Below are 21,046 nucleotides of genomic sequence, written 5' to 3' on the forward strand. Positions count from 1 at the left end.
AGAGCAGTGCCAAGGCTGGGTCTGCCTCCTCCGAGGGCAGCGCTTGCTGGTTCATCACCTGGTCCCGAAAGGGAGTGGTAGGAACCTTGGGCACATTTCCAGGCCGGGGTCTCAGGAACACGTGAGAGTTAGCCGGCCCGAATTCCAGGCAAGCTTCGTCAACGGAAAATGCCTGCAGGTCCCTTACCCTCTTCATGGAGGCCAGTGCAACCAGGAGCGCTGTCTTCATTGACAGGAACTTGCAAGGGCTCGAAGGGAGCACTCCGCAGGGCAGTTAACACCACTGAGAGGTCCCAAGAGGGTATGAGACGAGGACGAGGAGGATTCAGTCCCCTCGCTCCTCTCAGGAACCTGATGACCAGGTCGTGCTTCCCAATGGACTTACCCTCAACTGCAACATGATGTGCGGCGATAGTGGCAGGGTGGAGGGTGGAGGGAGACAGCCTTCACTCCAACCCTTCTTGCAGGAAGGAAAGCACGACAGTGATCGGGCATATTGTGGGGTCTTCTCGGTGAGAAGAGCACCAGTTGACGAAAAAGTTCCACTTCAACGCATAGGCATGTCTCGTGGACGATGCTCTAGCGGAAGTGATGGTAGCCACAACCGCTGGTGGTAGGGTACTCAAACCTACCTCGTCCCATCCAGGAGCCACACATGGAGGTTCCAAAGATCGGGTCAAGGGTGCCATAGGGTGCCCCGTCCCTGAGAAAAGAGGTCCTTCCTCAGAGGAATTGGCCAGGAAGGTGCTGGCGCCAGGAGTACGAGTTCGGAGAACCAGGTCCGGGTGGGCCAGTGGGGCGCAACCAAAACGACCTGCTCCTCTTCCTCCCTGATCTTGCACAGGGTCTGTGCGAGAAGGCTCACTGGGGGAAACGCATACTTGCGGAGGCCCTGCGGCCAGCTGTGTGACAGTGCATCCGTGCCGAGCGTGTCCTCGGTCAGGGAATAAAACAGGCTGCAATGGGAAGAGTCGTGGGAGGCAAACAGATCTGACTGAGCGTCCCCGAACTGTTTCACAATCAGCTGAACCGAATGGGAATGGAGTCGCCATTCGCCGGAGAGGGGCTGAATCCGTGAGAGCTCGTCGGCTGCACAGTTCAGGTCTCCTGGAATGTAAATAGCACGAAGCGACCTTAGATGCTTCTGACTCCATAAGAGAAGGTTCGCCACCTTCTCTTATGGAGTCAGAAGCATCTGAGGTCGCTTCGTACTAGTTGCAACATACGGCGGGAGCGTAGACCACCCTGACGGTTGATGTACGCTACTGTCGCGGTATTGTCTGAACGGACTAGTACGTGCTGGTCTTTGAGCAATGCATGGAAGCGGTGCAGAGCCAATCGTACTGCCAGCAACTCGAGGCAATTGACATGCAGAAGGTGCTGGGGTCCTGTCCAGGAGCCCGCGGCGTCATGTCCATTGCATATGGCACCCCAACCCGTGGTGGAGGCATCTGTTGAGACAACAACATGCCTGGAAACTCGATCTAGGCACACACCGGCCCGTAGGAAGCTGAGGTTCGACCACGGGGTGAAGGTTCGACGGTAGGTCGGAGTAACTGGTACTCGGAGCGTGCCTTGTTGCCATGCCCACCTTGGGACTCGATCGCGAAGCCAGTGCTGAAGCGGTCTCACATGAAGCAACCCAAGCGGTGTGGCTGCCGCTGCGGATGCCATATGCCCCAGGAGCCTCTGAAATAGTTTCAGTGGAACCGCACTCTTGCTCTGGATTTGACGCAGGCAAGTCAGTAGTGACTGCGCGCGCTCGCTCGTAAGCTGCGCGGACATGCGCAGCTCGGCTTGCTCTTCTCCCAGTTGACCCGAAGGCCCAGACGAGCTAGGTGCCGAAGCACTAGGTCCCTGTGTTCGCAAACCTGGTCTCGAGAGTGAGCTAGGATTAGCCAGTCATCGAGATAGTTCAGGACGCGAACCACGTGTAGCCGAAGCGGCACAAGGGCTGCCTCGACGACCTTTGTAAAGACGCGAGGAGACAGGGCTAGCCCGAAGGGGAGAACCGCGTACTGATATGCCTTCCCCTCGAAAGCAAACCGAAGAAACGGACTGTGTCGAGGAAGAATGGAGACATGAAAGTAGGCGTCCTTCAGGTCGATCGCTGTAAACCAATCCTGTGGCTGAACACATTCGAAAATGCGTTTGGCCATGAGCATTTTGAACGGAAGCCTGTGAAGGGATCGGTTTAAAACGCGCAGATCCAGGATTGGCCGTAACCCACCGGATTTCTTCGGTACAATGAAGTAGGGGCTGTAGAACCCGAACTTAATTTCGGCTGGAGGGACAATCTCGACCGCACCTTTCGCCAACAAGGTTGCGACTTCCGCACGCATGACAGGGGCATTGCCACTGACCATAGTGTAGCGGACTCCCCGGAAGCGGGGAGTAGATCGTGCGAACTGAATCGCATAGCCGAGCCTGATGGTCCTGGCGACCCAGCGGGACAGGTTGGGAAACTGAAGCCAGGTTCCCAGAAACTGTACCAACGGGGTCATGGGGACCACAGACGTACCCTCGGTGAGACAGCGAGGCGGTATGACTGGCTCGGACTGGGGAGGCATAGTGTCCCTGTGTGGGAGCACAGACATAGACCGCGTCCTGACAGAGGAGACCAGGTAAGGGCGTGCGTTCCACTGGGGTCTCGTCTGACAGGGGTCTGGCGATAGAGGGGGACACGAGTGGCGAGGCTCGTAAGCGGCGCACACTGTCGTCCGAGAACGCCTTCCTGCGACCACCTCCACGGCGCGGCCCGGGTGAAGGCTGCTGCTGGGGCCGAGCGGGAGGGGCGGGAGTCGCAGGAGGGCGTCCTTGGCGGCAAACAGACTGAGTGGACTGAGCCGGTGGCTGGGTGGAGGCAGCAGCTGGCCGCCGGGGCAGTATATGCTTAATCGCCTCAGTCTGTTTCTGGGCAGCCGAGAACTTTTGGGCTAAGTCCTCGACTGTGCCGCCAAATAGGCCTGCCTGGGATATGGGAGAGTTGAGCAGGAGAGTCCGCTCAGCATGTCGCATATCGGCCAGGTTAAGCCACAGATGTCGTTCCTGGACCACAGCTGTGGACATCACTTGACCAAGGGAGCGTGCGGTCACCTTGGTCGCTCGGAGAGCGAGGTCGGTGGCGGCACGCAGCTCATCAAAGAGCCCTTGGTCAGCTCTACCCTCGTGCATGTCCTTCAGCATTCTGGCCTGGTAGACCTGGAGGATGGCCATGGCATGCAGCGAAGCAGCGGCGCTCCCCGCAGCTCTGTAGGATTTCGCCACCAAGGTAGACGAGAACCTACAGGATTTGGAGGGGTGCTTTGGGTCACCACGCCATGTCGAAGCACTCTGCGGACACAATTGCATCGCTAAAGAGCGCTCAACAGGGGGAACCCCAGTGTACCCTTTCACCGTGGCCTCATCGCGGGAAGAGAAGGCGGAGGAGGCCGCCGAACGATCGCGGGAAGACAACGGGGCCTTCCAGGATCTCGTGACCTCCTCATGCACCTCCGGGAAGAATGAAATTGCGGGAGGGGTGCTGACGAGAGTCAGCACGTGCAGCCCCCAAGAACCAATTATCCAACCGCGAGCGCTCAGGGTAGGGTGGAGGGTTCCACGCTAACCCGATGCTCGCAGCGGCCCGGGAGAGCATAGCTGTCAGTTCTGGATCGGACTTGGACAATGCTGGGACCCCGGAGGGCGGCAGCACAGCCGAATCTTTATCCCCAGAAGATTCCAGCTCGCCTTGCGATGCGGCGATCGACATCATATCCTCCTCTGGAGCCCCGAATGAGACGCGAGGCACATCCGAAGACGGCCCCGCGGCTGCACCCAAGGAACTCGCGGGTTGCTGCGCTGGTGAGGGGGGTGTGGCCCGAGGAAGCATAGTCGGGGCAGTATTCCACACCGAAGTACCAGCTCTCGAGAAGGGGGTAGATCTGGGTGTGGCAGAGGGGACTCTACCTTTAGTAACGTCATGGAGCCTCGATCTTAGCGCAGCGATGGTCATGTTCCCACAGTGAGAACATGATTCATCCATGAAAGCTGCCTTAGCGTGTTCTAAGCCCAAACATGCAAGACAGCGATCATGCCCATCAGAGGGAGAAATGGCACGACCGCACCCAGAAACACACGGGCGAGACATCTTGAAAAAGACGTGCCCGTGCAAGCTCTTTCTTGAGAGGACGCTCAGCAGCCTGTGCTGAAGCAGCCAGGGAGAAACACACATGCTGGATGCAGACCACTGCACAGATCAGCAGGCAGGAATGTGAATCTCGCTGGAAAATCGCCTTTGCACCCATACAGACTGGAGAGCTGCTCGTCTCGAAGAGAAATCAGGCTTGCAGGAGTGAAGAGGATCTCTTGGCTCCGAAGCAGAAACATGTCTGCATTCTGCCAGCGTTCTTCCTTATATACCCACGAGGTGGGGCGGAGTTATGCTATGCAAATTCCACAGACCCATGGCATTTCTTTGCTATTGGCTTGTTTTTTTAACACTCGAAGGTTATAGGCTTCTAAGCGAAACCCCCATTTCGTCGTCATTTCGACGTAACTCGAAGGGACTACGAAAGGGAACTCCCGTCTCCAGGTCCCAGGACAAGCACAAATTACAAGGGCACCAGTTTGTAAAGTAAAAAGATTTCACAAGTTTATTTTGACATAATCAGTGGGATTTAAAGATAGGACATCAGGAGGGGAAATGGCCAAAAATAACAAACAAAATAAATTCTTACTAAAGGTTTTTAGAAATAACTTACCTAGCTTCAAAAGTAAAATAAATCAAAAGACAAACACTTCCCTTACTTCTTCTCTATATAACACAGGAGAAAACTAATTCTCAAATAAAATGGCATCCACCTCCCTACAAATTATCCGATTAAAAGTGCTGTCCGTAAGTTCTGCCAGGAAGACTCAATTGTTACGTCACTTATTACCTTCTCATCTAGCCGATCGTGATCTAATACTCGTAGTATAAAAGATCGGTACTTACACATGTCTGAGTTCGCAGATGCTGACGCCAACATTCATAATCGAGCACCTCTCTATAAGGCCTGGTTCAGGACTCATTTAGCTACTGTCCTCAAAAGCTGCAGTCTATATCCCTCTCTTTATACCAGACATTCATTCAGGATTGGGGCAGCTACCACAGCGGCCAAACACGTAGTCTCCACGTCAGGAATCAAGATCCTGGGCAGATGGTCTTCCTCTGCATTCAATTTCTATATAAGACCCGATTCCAAAATCATCCTCGAAGCTCAGCAAGCTCTTTCCAGTAGTGATTAAGGTAATCCTCATGCAAATACTGGTGGTGGTGTCATGCTCTCACATATCACTCATCTATCTGTTCGATTAGCCTTTAGCTTGCATCACTCGCCTGAGTGGTTTAACGTGGCCTTGTCTCTATGTGGCCTATCGTGGCCTTGTCTCTTGTCTCTGTGTGGTCTATCATGGCCATGTGGCCTATCGTGGCCTTGTCCTGTGTGGCCCATCGTGGCCTTGTTCTGTATGGCCCATAGTGGTCTTGTGGCCTTGGTTCTGTGTGGCCTAGTGGCCTTGTCTAGTGTGACCTCGTCTCTGTGTGGCATTAGTGGCCGTTGTGGCTCATCGCTGCCTTATTTCTGTGGTCTATCATGGCCCTGTTGCCTATTGTGGCCTTGACATGTGTGGCCTATAGCGACCTTGTGGCCCATTGTGGCCTTGTCCTGTGTGGCCTATTGTGGTCGCGGGGCACATAGTGGCCTTGGTTCTGTGTGGTCTATCATGGCCGCATGGCCTATTGTAGCCTTGTCTTCTGTGGCCTCCCCTGTGGTCTCGTGGCCCATCATGGCCTTGGTTCTATATGGTCTATCATGGCCTTGTGGCCCATAGTGGCCATGTCTCTGTGTGGTCTATCATAGGCCTTGTGGCCTATCGTGGCCTTGTGGCCCATCGTGGCATTGGTTCTGTGTGGCCTATCGTGGCCTTGTCTCTGTGTGGCCTTGTCTTATGCGGCCTATCGCGGCCTTGTCTCTATTATTGATTTTAGCATCTCACTCTTGGTCTAAACCTTTCACTCGTTACAGCTCCCTTGCTTTCCTCACAATACGTCTTCACGTAGTACCCTTACAGCTTCACTGTTTTTCTCACGATGATAGAAGCGGCGCTCTTTTACTGGTTAAGCTCTTGGTCTATGAGGCCTTCCACGATTTTATGTTTCATCATGCTTATTTCATGTTTAACTTATTTGACTTTCTTTGTTTAAGGAACCGCAGGACACACGACTGGTGGGTATATATTTCTTTTTACAGTTCTTTGGGGGTGGGCTCCGTCCCGGTGGAATTAATTCCTCCACCTATTTTTGGGGGTCGGCTGCGCCCCTGCCTTTGTCTTCAGGCAGGATATGCAGATTCTGTTACCCTCGGATTGCGAGCTATGGACGGGGCCTACGCCAAAGAACTTTACAACTCAATATTTGCTTGCTGGGCTGTTAATAAATTTGTGCTTTGCTACGTCATTTTTCCTCCCGAGTCTTTCTGGTAGAAATGAAAGCTTTAGCGTATGTTCTGCCAGGAAGACTCAATTGATAGGTCACCTATTACCTTCTCATCTAACCAATCGTGATCTAATACTTGTAGTATAAAAGATCGGTACTTACACATGTCTGAGTTCGCAGATGCTGATGCCAAAATTCACCTCCATCCTCCCCACCACCATCAGGATGGTCCCTTCCTATACCTCCCAGGGGGTCGGCTGTGCCCCTGCCTTCGTCTTCAGGCAGGATATGCAGATTCCGTTACCCTCGGATTGCGAGCTACGGACGGGGCCTACGCCAAAAAACTTTATAACTCAATATTTGCTTGCTGGGCTGTTAATAAATGTATGCTTTGTAACGTCATTTTGCCTCCTGAGTCTTTCTGGTAGAAATGCCTGTACAGTACTGAATCTGTTTTTGTACAAATGAGATGAGTAAATGCATGCTCATATTTAGTCTAGAACTACAATAACCATCATGTTTACACAGCACACACAATGCCTCACTTCCAATTTCTCTTAGCATGGGGACAGGGGTGGTGTTAGTCAATAAATGGGAAAACAATGTAACTTGTGTTACTTAAAGTGACTCAGATATTTTGCTGTAAATTTTAAAAGTAATGCATTACTTTACTATTTATTTGAAAAAAGTAATCGGATTACTTATGCATTACCCCCAAAACTGATGTTAAAAAAGTTGTTTTCGATAAAAAGTAACATTGCAATTCAATTAGTTACTTTTTATGAGTAACACAATATTGCCATGCTGTACTTATGAGGGTAAACTCAACACCACATTCACACATAACTTTGTTCCTTAAGCTTGAGAATGCTGTACCATCCATTGCATGTAGGAGGGTGTGAGGGTTAACGGATGGAGATGATGGGTTATAGAGTAGGATATGGTAAGGACTGGCAAGGACTGCAGCATCCTGCTTTGGTGTCAGAGAGAGAAGCCTCACGTTCAGCAGCGAAAGCCAGTGTAATGATTGTGAGGAAACTGTTTGATTCATCACCTAAAGTCTTCAGATAAGTGTCTGTAGCACCCTTTGCAAAGCTCACTGTGACTCATTGGCCATTTTAGTTCTGTATTTCTCTGCAGAGGTGCAGTGCTGTCAGATCATCAAAATGTCCCTTCACTGACCCCTGATACAGGATGAAAGAAATCACAATGATTTAAACCATTGCTGCTAGAAGGTCAGCAAATAGTAACTGGGATCCAGCAAAGAAACAAGCCGATCTCAGGAAATAAGTGTAAGTGTCATTATGTGATGTATTGTATTCGAATCGCAACACTGGGGAGAAATAACAGAAAGTTCAGCCATTTTTATTGGTATTGCTCTATACAACAAGGCGCTGCCATTGTATTGAAGCATGATGGCTTTTAAGGAAATTATGAGGTGCTTAGATTATTTCAGAATAGCAATTCATCGTATATTTGCAGCAGAGAGATCAGTGCCAGGCTTAATCAGAAACTCTACCTCCCATACCATTCAGGAAAATGGCTCTGTCACCAGGTGACGAAGGGCGGAACCATTATTTCGGTGTTGTTTCCATAGGAAGCTAATTTAATGCAACACCCCGCCGGTTGCCCAAGGAAAAACAGTTCGGCTGGATCCCGCAAAGGGGAGAAACGAGCGGCAGCTGCGAGATGGGCGGAGATTGAATCACGGCGTTCACGAGGGGGATCATAAAAGCGGATGTTTGAGTGAAGAAAGCAGGCAGAGCTGGAAGGAGAGAGCGGGGTGAAGAGGCGATCCACGGCAGAGAAGGAGTCTAAAACGGCGATTCAACCTAGATGGGGAAGGAGAGACAACAGTAACAGAGAAGTGAGACAGTTAAGTGCCATCGGGAATCCTTATTATCTGACTCAGTGCTTGTGTTGTATACAAACGTCTGGCGAGTTTGCCCTGAAGCCTATTGAATTCTGATGATGCCTATTGAAATCGGATGTCTGATGCTGTTGCAGCTTTTAATGTCAGTGGTGTGTGCGTAGTACATTTCCTGTACAGTCTGGATGTGCTGGTTCATCAACTCAGGAGGAGGGAGTCGCCTGGGATAACACGCGGAGACCTTATTCACTGTGAGTTGGTGTGAGTTGCAGTGCTTAGTGTGAAGTGGACACCTGTTACTATTTGAAGTGATTGATGTATGCACCGGTGTGAGGATTGTCACCTTGTGTCTGTCCGTGTTCCCAGCCGCCACACTCACTGTCTTGGAGTGCTGAGTCAGAAGTAACCATTTACTGTGCGATGAGTGTGCACTGTACAGGGTTGTAGCTCCAGTCTGTCCGGGGTGAAGAGGATTCGTGAAAGGTTCATGTATGGCTGTTTGATTCTCCTGTTCCAAACAAGAACCAACATCTGCCCATTGAGCTTTCTCCCACTGAAGCAAGCCCCTGCTGTGAGTATTTGAACACTGACGACTTGCAGAGGATTTGTGAAACATTCATGTATTGCTGTTTGGTTCTCCTGTTCCAAACAAGAACCAGCATCTGCCCATTGAGCTTTCTCACACTGAAGCAAGCCCCTGCTGTGAGTATTTGAATACTGATGATTTGAAGAGGATTTGTGAAACATCCATGTATATGTAAAGACTCTGCTTGGGTCTGATCAATGGGGAATTTGCATGTCATAATTAATAATTAATAACTAATAATTATTCATACAGATTTGGATCAGCCCAGTCTTACATGTTAATAAATCTCCCATTAAGGGAGGCTTTGTCATTTTACCTGCACAGGTGTATCCCCACAATTAATCACAAATGAATTGTAACTAATTATACAGACCACGTTTTACAAGACAGGTAAAATTAATTAGCTCAATTAATTTATAGAGTTGTGAAAACAAATTCTGTGGCCACAAGAATTAGCTTTCTTACTCTATAAAGTTTACACATACCCGTCTGAGGTATTTCTGTAAAGAGCACGTAACGTTATCGAAAGCATATCAGTGACTTGGGTTATGAGCAACAGGCAATGAGTCAATCAAAAGGATATAATGTATTTAATGAAGCTGAACTACTTAAGCATTTACTACAATGATACATGTATTTACAAACATTAAACACAAACTAAGACGACGCAGGGCGTTTAGACAATTGATACCCATGTGAACATGAGTTGGAGAGAGAGAGAGAAAGGGGGAAAGTTGGTGAGAGAGAGAGACAGAGCTTTAGCATCTCGACATCAACCCTTCTGAAACAACACGAAAACACCATTGTAAGGCTTCTTAGAAGCTGTAACGGGAATGATACTTGCAAGGAATATGAGTTCTGTGTATGTCGCGGGCTCCTTGCGCGGTCCGGTCGGCCCGCATGTTGAACGAAGGTCCTGTCCTGCTTGCGTGCGTCGTGTGGAGCGCAGCCGCAGCGTTTTTGCACGGCCCGTCCCGGCGCGTGCATGGTTGGCCGCTTGCGCGTGACCCCTTTGTTCCATGGGGGATCACGTGGCGTTCGTTGGCATTCGGCGCGAGTGTTTGAAAGGCTTAAAGTCTTTGAGGTGACGTTACCCGAGGAAATAGTTCGGCAAAGTCCATTTCCTTTCCTGGGAGACGAACTCGGGAGTAAGTTAAAGAAGAGACGAACTTTAGACGAACAAAAGAAAAGATCCATGGTGGGATCAGATCTCCATGAGGAGATCGCTTGCATCACATGTTTCTCTGAGACGGTCAGACTGCAAGAGAGAGATTGGGCGGAGCCGCGCTCCTACATTTATCACCTCGGAGGAATCCAGCCTCTTCCTGTTGGCTTGGCCAATTAGAGGGTTGGAAGTTTACAGGCGGGACTTTGGGTTTTATTGTCCTTTGTTCGGAAGAACGTGCCCCTGGTGGTAGAGGGGTGTGTTCAAGGAGGGTGTATAGTTTAACAGTTTGAATCTTCAATGGCGGTAAAACCTATTAAAAATACACTTTACTTTATATCTCTTTGCATATTCAGATCGCCCGTTCCATGAGCATTTTAGAGGTGTCAAACACATCATATGAAAGTCAAAGGAAAAATACAGAGGTATTTAATATGCATAAAGAAGGTATTTCTAATGTCTATTTATGGCGTGGCCAAACAAAGATATTCCACTGTGACATGGGGAAAAACACATACATTTAACAAAATATATTCAATGGTTTTTATGTCTTTACCCAACAGAAATGTCCGTCTCTTTGTTCAGAGACATTCCGATGGGTTATAACTTGTAACAGGAGCTTCACTCGTGTGTTGGGGGAGGGAAGGGCTCGTGTGTGTGTGTGTGTTACATTCAGTCTTTTTGGGTCTTTAACAGGATGCATTTAGTTATTCAGATTCACCCTGGCCCAGTCCTTACAGTCCCCCTTTTTGTCTGATGAAGTCCCTGTGTGGACTTAATCGGACAACAATCATCACAATGGACGGATGGCAGGTGAATCATGACTCATGCAGCAGGTGGTTATTAGGGCTGAGGATTCAGCTCTATGAGGTTCGAAGCTGCCTCTGGCCTGGTCTCTGACTCGGCACCCCCTTTTTGCGGGTTTCGTCCGAAACCTTTCGTGAGCTTGGCTGAAGATGTTTGTATCTCGTTGAGTCTCCTGTATAGGATGAAGGTCAAGCCCAGTGTCAGGGTGTGTCTGACTACCATAGAGGTACACCGTGCAGTGTCGGCTGCGGTCCAGGCTTGGATAACAGGTGAGGTCGTCAGAATGGGTAGTAGAGACAAAGCTTGGAGAGCTGTGTCGATAGGAGCAATGTCAATTAGCTGGGATCACCCCCCTTTCGCAAACCACAACTCCCGTTCTGGAGTTAGGGTGAAAGTGTGGTACCTGGAGAAGGATGGGATTTCCAGTTTTAATTTGTACTCTTTGCATGGAAGATGGTACCATGCCAGGTCGCCAAGGTGAGGGATGGCCCTTTCCGGTGCTTGGATTCACAGGCTCTAGTGGAGCAAGGTGACACAGGTGTCGGTGTCATTCTGGTCGTAAGTGAGTGCAGCTGTGCGCACAGGAGTGTTAGCGAGCCGCCTGTCACTTACACTCTCTGCTTGGGTCTTGATGCCTTGAGTGCGTAGCTTGGCTTCGGCAGGGCAGCGGTTGTCGCTGATCTGCAGCCCGCAGATTCCGTCAGTGTTGTCTCTGAGGAGAGGCTTGTTAGGGCAGAGATAGTGAATTTCTTTGGTCAATGTGCACACGTACGGGTTCGGAGCTTAGGACGGCTTTGTGTTGCCGTCGTTGCAGTCAACCCCGTCCGGCGTGTGGATCTTGATGTGAATGTTACTTTTCAAAATCTGACCTTGACAATGTTCTTGAGCCGGTAGATTCGGCTTGACTCTATGATGGGCAAGTTCAAGAGAAAACCCCCCAACTTCTCTGCTTGTAGTCGGCGCAGAGAGGGATGGCACTACCCAGAGAGTAGGAAAGGTGTATTTGTACTCGTGGCGTGGTGATGGCGGACGCCAGTACGGTTTTCACGAGGCTTAAGGGTATCAGGTGCGGTGGAATTCTACCCCTGGCGAGGCTGTCGATGGAGGAGTTCACCCCCTGCAGCAGGTTTGTCATCAGGGCTGTTACCAGCGGAGTTTGAGCACAGTCATTCTGGAAGACAGTAAACAGCTGTTTCATGGAGTGAGTGTTGGATTGCATGGGGTTCAACGCTGTGAGTGTTGAAAGTTACCACAGTTCCCTTTAGTGTCTTGTCGATGGTCTGTAGGGATGCACTCTGTTGTGAGTGCTCGTGACAGTCATTTTCTCAAGTTGCTTGAGCATGTGTTCAACCACGGTCTCAGCGTGAGTGCGGGAGTCCTTTGTCCATCGGCACCTACCCAGCTGTATTGTGTTGTTACGCTGGGGTAGTGTGTTCTGTAGGCGTTGTAAGGATCAGGTGGCACATTCACTTTCTGAGTGCGGGTCCGGCAGAAAAGGAGTCCTGGTGCCAGACCTGGTGAGATGTCCGAGTGCGGTTGCCCTCTGGTTGGCTGGAGGCACAGCAGCATCCTGGTAAAAGTGAAAGGGAGAGAGAAAGAGAGAAAGGGAGGAAAAAGTGTCTTGCAAGTGTCTCTGGTGCTGCGGCGTGCAGCGGCATACATTGGCATTACCCCCCTTTTGCACTGTGGCATCACAAGCTGTGGCGCGGTGATGGCATCAGGTGCAGAACGCTGAATGTTGTTTAGTGCACGCAGCATGTGCTTGTCGACGCAGGTTGGCTGAAGGCACCGGTTGTCGGTGGGTGCAGACGGCGGTCGTGGGTGGTTGGAGGGGTAGAGAGGTGGTTGTCTCAAAGTTCATTTGGTTAGTCACAGTCTTTGGTGAGCTGAAAGGTGCAGGGTAGCAAGTTCACATCTCCATTTGGTGCTGAGGCTGTGCCTTTATGGCTGGCTGAGGGAGTTCTTGTGACCTCTGTGACCTGCCAGTTAGGTTCTCTTGACCTGTGTGACTGGAGGGGGAGGGGTTTTTGAACTTGAGCTCAGACATTCAGTTGTTTAGGGTCTATTAAAGGCTCAAAGCGATTTAACAGAACTTGGCCAATCAGAAGTGGGTACGTGATCGGTACACTGGGTGAACGGAAGCTACCTGTTTTGAGCCAAATGTTGTTTTGGCTGTAGGATTGCACGTTCAGCTCACATGTTTGGGACTTGAGAGTTCGTTTTGATGCTCAGCTGTAGCACTGAGTCTTTCAGAGAGTTGGGCTGACATTAGCGTGGTGTTCGAGCTAGTGTCTAGCAGGCCTTCAAGGCTCAAATCAATGTCTCTGGTGGTGGTTAGGTAGAGTTTTCGTGCCACCCCCTTTTTGATTAGGCTTTACAGAAGTCTTGGCGTCTGGGCTGGTGTCGTGACTGATGAGCGGTTAGGCAGGGGCTCTGTGGCATTCTGGCACACTTGTTGTGAGTGATTAATGCGTGGCCCTAAAAGTTCAGAACTACTGCTTAATAGGTAAGTTAAGCATTTAGCATAAAGCTAAGTGTCTCTTGTGTCCTTATCTTAGCTGTGACTGTTAGGCTAAGTTTTGTGTGGTTCCGATGGTATTTCCTGGAAAGGACATAGCCGAGATGAAATAAATGACGTAAGGTGGATCTTATGACTAAATTATTTCTCTGGACTTAGAGATGGTTCGACGAAGTGAACGATAATAGGGAAAAAGGACAGCTTTCTTATTTAAATTCTGCTTATTGTCAATCCTCAGGACTCTAGTAGTGGTGTTGAAGGGTCACAAAACGAGTGCACTGGTTGAAATTAAGCCAAAATAACAAATAAGGGGGTCTGTTTCCTTTCTAGGCCCTATAGGAGATGGAACCACACTCGGACAAGAGAGGCAAACAAAAAAAATTAAATCATATAGATGACCTAATAGACCAGGGAATAGCTGCTTGCTATTATTATCAAGGTCAAAGGAATGAAATAATTAATGAGGAAAATAAAATAAAAATTAAAGCAAAATGGAATAAAATGATCAAACACAGGAATGATCTTAAGTCGAGAATAATCAGTGGCATTAGTGACTAAACTTTGGATTTGCTTTGATCAACACTTTATAGTGGGTTGTAGCGGTTGCATGTTCAAAACCACATCGTGTGTGTCCCTCCAAAGGTTTAGTCAACATGCAGATGAAAATTCCTATGGTTATACAAATTCTTCTGTAGTTAGTTACGCAGTTTACATGTAGTTAAACTTAAGTTTAATTGACAGGGGATCTGCGAAGTTAGTCTTCAACGGTTAGCAAGGAGTATTCCTAAACCAGTGAAGGTGAACTTTAGCTAATAAGAATTGCAAACACGGAAAGTGGATAATTAGAAACCCTAACTGGTGTTGAGGAAAGTATTCTAGAATACTTTGCCCTGTGGAACACAGGCGGTGATCAAGGGTTCAAGTAAATGATGCTAGCTGCTAACTGTGGAAGTTATTTAGCTTAGCCTATGCTGTACGGGAGCTAGGTTAGATTTAGCTTAGCCTAAGTTAGCTGGATGCTAGGTTAGATTTAGCTTAGCCACCCAGGCTGGTTTGTTTACAAAAGTGACATTACGAGTTAACACTTCCTGTGGCAAGTGGTTGTCATGGGAACCAGAGCATGTCAGAACAATTCAACAGTACTTGAAGAATGTCTGTACATTTTACATGAATCACACACGTTTTAACGGGTTAACAGGAGTTAACTAACTATACTTTGTTTTTCAAGAACTTGATGTTCCATTTAGTAAACTGCAGATGTGTTTTGGCATTTGCTAATTGTACTAATGGAACTTTGCTCTTTACTTTACATGACTTATTCTATTTGTTTACAAAGTAAGGAAATAGAATTGCTGCAAGTCAACGCTTGTCTAAGCGTATGTAGTTACGTTTCTTCTCGTGCATAAATGCTGATTTTTCAGCACGTGACTTGGTTTGATCGCTTAGTAGCTTTCTGCTTGTAGATGCAGCCAAAATTTAGGTGAATTACATCAATCTAGCAACAAATTTATTTTTCTTTTTTTTTTTCTGAGGGCCTTTACATCGTAGAAAGGGGAGCATCACCCGGGTCTACATAGATAACACTGTTCTGAGTTTTCTTTGTCAGAAACAGGTTTTAGTCATACCGCGATTTGGATTTCTTTTTAACCAAAGCGGAATGGATATCGGTACAGATTACAAGCTGCTGAGATGATACCTTTTTCACACAGACTTACGCTTTAATGCTGAAGTTACTGATACCAGTTGAGAATCTAAGGCTCTTTTACTTGAAGTAGAGATGTCAATTCCAGCTATTGTTTTATCGGCATTTAGACAAGCCAGCGATCGAAACACGTATTGCACGTTTTGTTTTAGTTGGATCGCGATGATCAAGTGCACGCCCGTGGGTTAACGGTAGTTTAGAACTCAGCTGATTTTACTACACTCTGGCGTCAAGGTAACGTATACCCAATTTGGAGCTGGTGTTCTATGTAACTCTTCACTGTCACGGAACCTAATGTTTAGCGGTGCCGATTTACTCAACATCTAGAAACCGTTTGTTTCAAAAGAGTCGTGCATAGTCTGTCGGCCGTTGAGGCTTACATGTCCGTCTAAGATTCCTTTAAATCAGTAAAATTCTAATTTTACAGACGCAGAGTCTTGCAACTCTTTGAGCACACTTTCATCTACTTTTAAAAGTTTTATGTCCGATGTTGATCAAGGACCTTTTAGCTGAGTCTTGCACGGTGTTCGTGCAGTGTGTCTTCTGGTTTTGCAGTTCAGGAATTTGGGGTTTTAGGAATTCTTACTGAGGGGACCTTCACGCATCGTTGAGTGGGCATTGCGTGGGGGCAGAAGAACTATGGTGGCTGACGGGTTTTGGAGGGAAAGTTTCTTGAAACTTGTGTCCTCAGTCACAGGTTCGTTGTAAGTTCCACAGCAAACTCGTTCGGAGCCGGTGGTGGTAGCACAGGTTCTTCTAGGTCTGTGCTGCTGGGTGTCTGTGACGTGTGTTCACCGGTTGGAGACTGCAGGTGAAAAATCAATGTCCTGTAGATTGTCAGAGAGGTGTGGAAGGCGGGCTTTTTCACCCCCCCCTTTTCAGCTCTTGTGCGTTGGCTGAAATGTGCGGACCGGTCAGGGGAAACTTGTGGTGTGTGTTTCCCCTTTTCAGGTCATGCTGCAGTCTATAAGAGTGTGGCAACTCTGTGTGATCGGTGCCAAGTTCGTGTTCGAGATCTTGTCTCTGTTGAATGGGCTCGTGGATGGTCGCACGGGCCTCTTTTGAGTTTTTCGCAGGCCGTTGCTTTCGAGTCTCTTTCAGTTCGGTCTCTGCTCTTTGCAAGAGGCTTCACTTTGTCGGAGTTTCTCGTCGAGTTCCTCTCTGGTTGTTTTCTCTGACTATTCACTTCGGTCTGTGTCGATGAAGGTTAGCCAGGGCAGTTTGAAGTCTTTCCACTTCCTTTTGTAGCTCGGGGTCGTTGTCATCCTCGGCGTTGCAACCTTGTGCTCCAGGGCGATGCGGCTCCTTTGTGGAGGCGTGCTTGCGCGGTGAGCTGGAAAGCGAGGTTTTGACGTGTTTGGCCCAGTCTTTGTCGTGGGAGCTTTGGCTGGGTTGGTGCGACATTAGCGTGTCCACGTCTGCGTCCAGCTGCTCTTGGCTCGGGCTCTGTCACTGGCGATATTGGGCAGGAATGGAGGTTTCCTGAATCTCAGCCATGTCTCCATGTTGTCCCAGCGGGTTGTGGGACTGTAGGACCGGAACATACTGGTTTCACTGTGGGCGAGAGGAACACAACACACACAGAGAGACCAATGCAAGTTCGTCTATGTCTAACGAGCTATAATACCAGCTATGCCGTGTATGAAAATTTTGGTTAACTGATGCAGACAGTTAAATCATTCAGTGGGACAATTTAGGTGGGTCGGTATGGGCCTGAATAAAATTTAACAGGGCGTAAATTCAGCGTTCCTTGTGGTCTCAGATAGGTTCTGTCTTCTAGGTGAACTGAAAGGAACAGAGCACAACAGAAAAGAGCAGTGGCAAGATAGCAAAGTTCGAAGTAACATGCAACCATCAGAGATGGAAAGGTCTGTAATGAAATGGCATTAATAGTACACGAGAAGTGTTAAAAAGGGGAAAAAGGAGGCTTAAGCCTGCAGTTTGTGGCTTTGAGAGGGAGCCCAACACTCCCATGACCGGGGAATCTCTAGATTCTGTGGCCAATATTAAGTGGATGGGTTTAATACCTTTTTCTAGTTTGCCTGGGGTGAGATGAGGTCATTCTGCTCGAAGTCCGCATCGTGGCTGGTCCCTCTGTCGCCCCAAACACTTGACAGCAGTGTCCCGGGCCTTTCGGTGCATCTGTACCTAGGTGCGCCCTCTCAAGCAACTTGACCTGGAACACAACCGGCGGTGCCGCATTGGTAATGTCGTGTTGCGGGCCGCACGAAGGGAAAGATACAGGAAAGTCCGAGACCCGTGCTCAGTCAGTGCTGGTGGCGCAGATCAGAAGAACCAGCCCGCCGGACCCCGAGCAGAGCTGACTGTCAAATCGCCACAGCCCGAGAGAGATTTCTACCTACAAACCTAAAACAGGATGAAGAACAATTGAACCTCAGCGTGAATTAAAGCTCTTTTATCTAAATCAAATTGAGTGTCTCTTTTTTTTTTTTTAGAAAAATCAAAGGCAACGGCTTTACTAAAATTATGGTAAAAACAAAGGGAATTATGACAATGTTAATTATCAGAATAACCTAGTCTCCCTTCGGAGGAGAGTTTTAGAGCCGCAGGAAGAGCACAGGAGGAAGCAGGCTGTAGTAGCGCGTTTGGGCCACAAAGGGGTTTGGGCCACTTCCTCTTAGTGGTCAAGCTGGCTGACAGAGAACTTGATTTAAATTGCATTCAAACTGGTTTAAATACGATTCAAATCAAGCGTATTCATAGATGTTAAGTAACTTCTAGAACAGCAAGGAGACAGTTGTAATAAAATCAAACTTATTAAAAATAATTTGAAAAGGGAAATATAGAAAAAGCCATAAAACAATTCCCAACGAGCAATGAGACTTAATTCAAATTAACCTTGAAATCTGTTTGTTTCAAACCAAATTTGAATAAGTGTAGGAAATTAAGGGTTGGCCTTATATTTGATGATCACGACCACAGTGAGGTGTCAGTGGTAGTAGCCAACATAAGATCAACTGGGAGAAAGCCATTTCAAAACAGAGCGGTCATCAGAAACTGCTAAGACATAATTTTGAATTTTTTTTTTTTTTAAGTTCGAATGTGGTTTGAACCAAAATCCAAAACAAGTGCACACAGTCAAGGCAGGGAAAATCATGTTAGTAAACGAGGCTGTAAATTGCCATGCATTGAAAGTTAGAAACACGAGTTCAGAATCTCACTGGTAAACTTTGAAGTTGTGGGAAGAGAAAATTGAAGAAAGGACACTTTACCGCTAGTGTCCACACGATGGCGCTATTGCGCTCCTGGAGGGCGTGGAGGCAATCTGATACTGGAAAACACTCAAGGGCGCACCCTAGCGTTTGGCAGTAGTATTGCAACCAGCCCGCTTTCGATTGTCTCGGGGGACATGCACTGTCTCATTTAAATCTCGACGGATTTCTTTCCGGTGCTATACTTATTTTAAACACATTGGCAGGTTTTTCTTCGCTGCGTTGTGCAAGGAAACAGGAATTATTCATCTGTTTTTCAACTCCAAATAACATTTATCAAATGGCATTGATTAAAAATGTTTTCAGTTTTGGATTTTATCGGTGCTATATTCATTTAACACGTTAGCAGGTTTTTTTTTTTCGCTGCGTCGTGCAAAAGGAAACAGGAATTATTCATCTGTTTTTCGACTCCCATAACATATATCAAATAGCACCTATGATTAAATATGCTTTAGGTTTTTACAATTGAGTAGCTACGTCAATGTTTTAACCAGGAGTTTTATCGTTAATCTAACGATTATAAAATAAGGCCTTTTTAAGAATAGTGAATGAGCATCGATTCACTAAATCTTGTCTTCACCCTGACAGAAGAACATCGTTCGGACAGGGGAGTTTAACATTAAAAATGTCGTCGTTCAAGAGAGGTTTCTTCGTCTTTTGTGGGACAAATTTAATATTATGAACTGCAGTTTACTTTTAGCGATTAAAAGTGACTAAGATGTTTGAACATTTAGCAGCTTGTTAAATCAGATCGGGAGTTCGCAAGCGTTCACTCCGATGCGCACGTGTAATATTAAATATTACATAAACAATATTAAATAACAATATACACATTAGATTGAATCTGAATTGCTCATAAACAAGTTTGAAATGCCCGCATTCTCCACCATACTGTAAAGACTCTGCTTGGGTCTGATCAATGGGGAATTTGCATGTCATAATTAATAATTAATAACTAATAATTATTCATACAGATTTGGATCAGCCCAGTCTTACATGTTAATAAATCTCCCATTAAGGGAGGCTTTGTCATTTTACCTGCACAGGTGTATCCCCACAATTAATCACAAATGAATTGTAACTAATTATACAGACCACGTTTTACAAGACAGGTAAAATTAATTAGCTCAATTAATTTATAGAGTTGTGAAAACAAATTCTGTGGCCACAAGAATTAGCTTTCTTACTCTATAAAGTTTACACATACCCGTCTGAGGTATTTCTGTAAAGAGCACGTAACGTTATCGAAAGCATATCAGTGACTTGGGTTATGAGCAACAGGCAATGAGTCAATCAAAAGGATATAATGTATTTAATGAAGCTGAACTACTTAAGCATTTACTACAATGATACATGTATTTACAAACATTAAACACAAACTAAGACGACGCAGGGCGTTTAGACAATTGATACCCATGTGAACATGAGTTGGAGAGAGAGAGAGAAAGGGGGAAAGTTGGTGAGAGAGAGAGACAGAGCTTTAGCATCTCGACATCAACCCTTCTGAAACAACACGAAAACACCATTGTAAGGCTTCTTAGAAGCTGTAACGGGAATGATACTTGCAAGGAATATGAGTTCTGTGTATGTCGCGGGCTCCTTGCGCGGTCCGGTCGGCCCGCATGTTGAACGAAGGTCCTGTCCTGCTTGCGTGCGTCGTGTGGAGCGCAGCCGCAGCGTTTTTGCACGGCCCGTCCCGGCGCGTGCATGGTTGGCCGCTTGCGCGTGACCCCTTTGTTCCATGGGGGATCACGTGGCGTTCGTTGGCATTCGGCGCGAGTGTTTGAAAGGCTTAAAGTCTTTGAGGTGACGTTACCCGAGGAAATAGTTCGGCAAAGTCCATTTCCTTTCCTGGGAGACGAACTCGGGAGTAAGTTAAAGAAGAGACGAACTTTAGACGAACAAAAGAAAAGATCCATGGTGGGATCAGATCTCCATGAGGAGATCGCTTGCATCACATGTTTCTCTGAGACGGTCAGACTGCAAGAGAGAGATTGGGCGGAGCCGCGCTCCTACATTTATCACCTCGGAGGAATCCAGCCTCTTCCTGTTGGCTTGGCCAATTAGAGGGTTGGAAGTTTACAGGCGGGACTTTGGGTTTTATTGTCCTTTGTTCGGAAGAACGTGCCCCTGGTGGTAGAGGGGTGTGTTCAAGGAGGGTGTATAGTTTAACAGTTTGAATCTTCAATGGCGGTAAAACCTATTAAAAATACACTTTACTTTATATCTCTTTGCATATTCAGATCGCCCGTTCCATGAGCATTTTAGAGGTGTCAAACACATCATATGAAAGTCAAAGGAAAAATACAGAGGTATTTAATATGCATAAAGAAGGTATTTCTAATGTCTATTTATGGCGTGGCCAAACAAAGATATTCCACTGTGACATGGGGAAAAACACATACATTTAACAAAATATATTCAATGGTTTTTATGTCTTTACCCAACAGAAATGTCCGTCTCTTTGTTCAGAGACATTCCGATGGGTTATAACTTGTAACAGGAGCTTCACTCGTGTGTTGGGGGAGGGAAGGGCTCGTGTGTGTGTGTGTGTTACATTCAGTCTTTTTGGGTCTTTAACAGGATGCATTTAGTTATTCAGATTCACCCTGGCCCAGTCCTTACATATAGCTGTTTGATTCTCCTGTTCCAAACAAGAACCAGCATCTGCCCATTGAGCTTTCTCACACTGAAGCAAGCCCCTGCTG

The sequence above is a fragment of the Rhinichthys klamathensis genome, unplaced genomic scaffold (genome assembly GCF_029890125.1).
Source record: "Rhinichthys klamathensis goyatoka isolate OS25496 unplaced genomic scaffold, OSU_Roscu_1.1 h1tg000149l_1, whole genome shotgun sequence".
Lineage (NCBI taxonomy): Eukaryota > Metazoa > Chordata > Actinopteri > Cypriniformes > Leuciscidae > Rhinichthys > Rhinichthys klamathensis.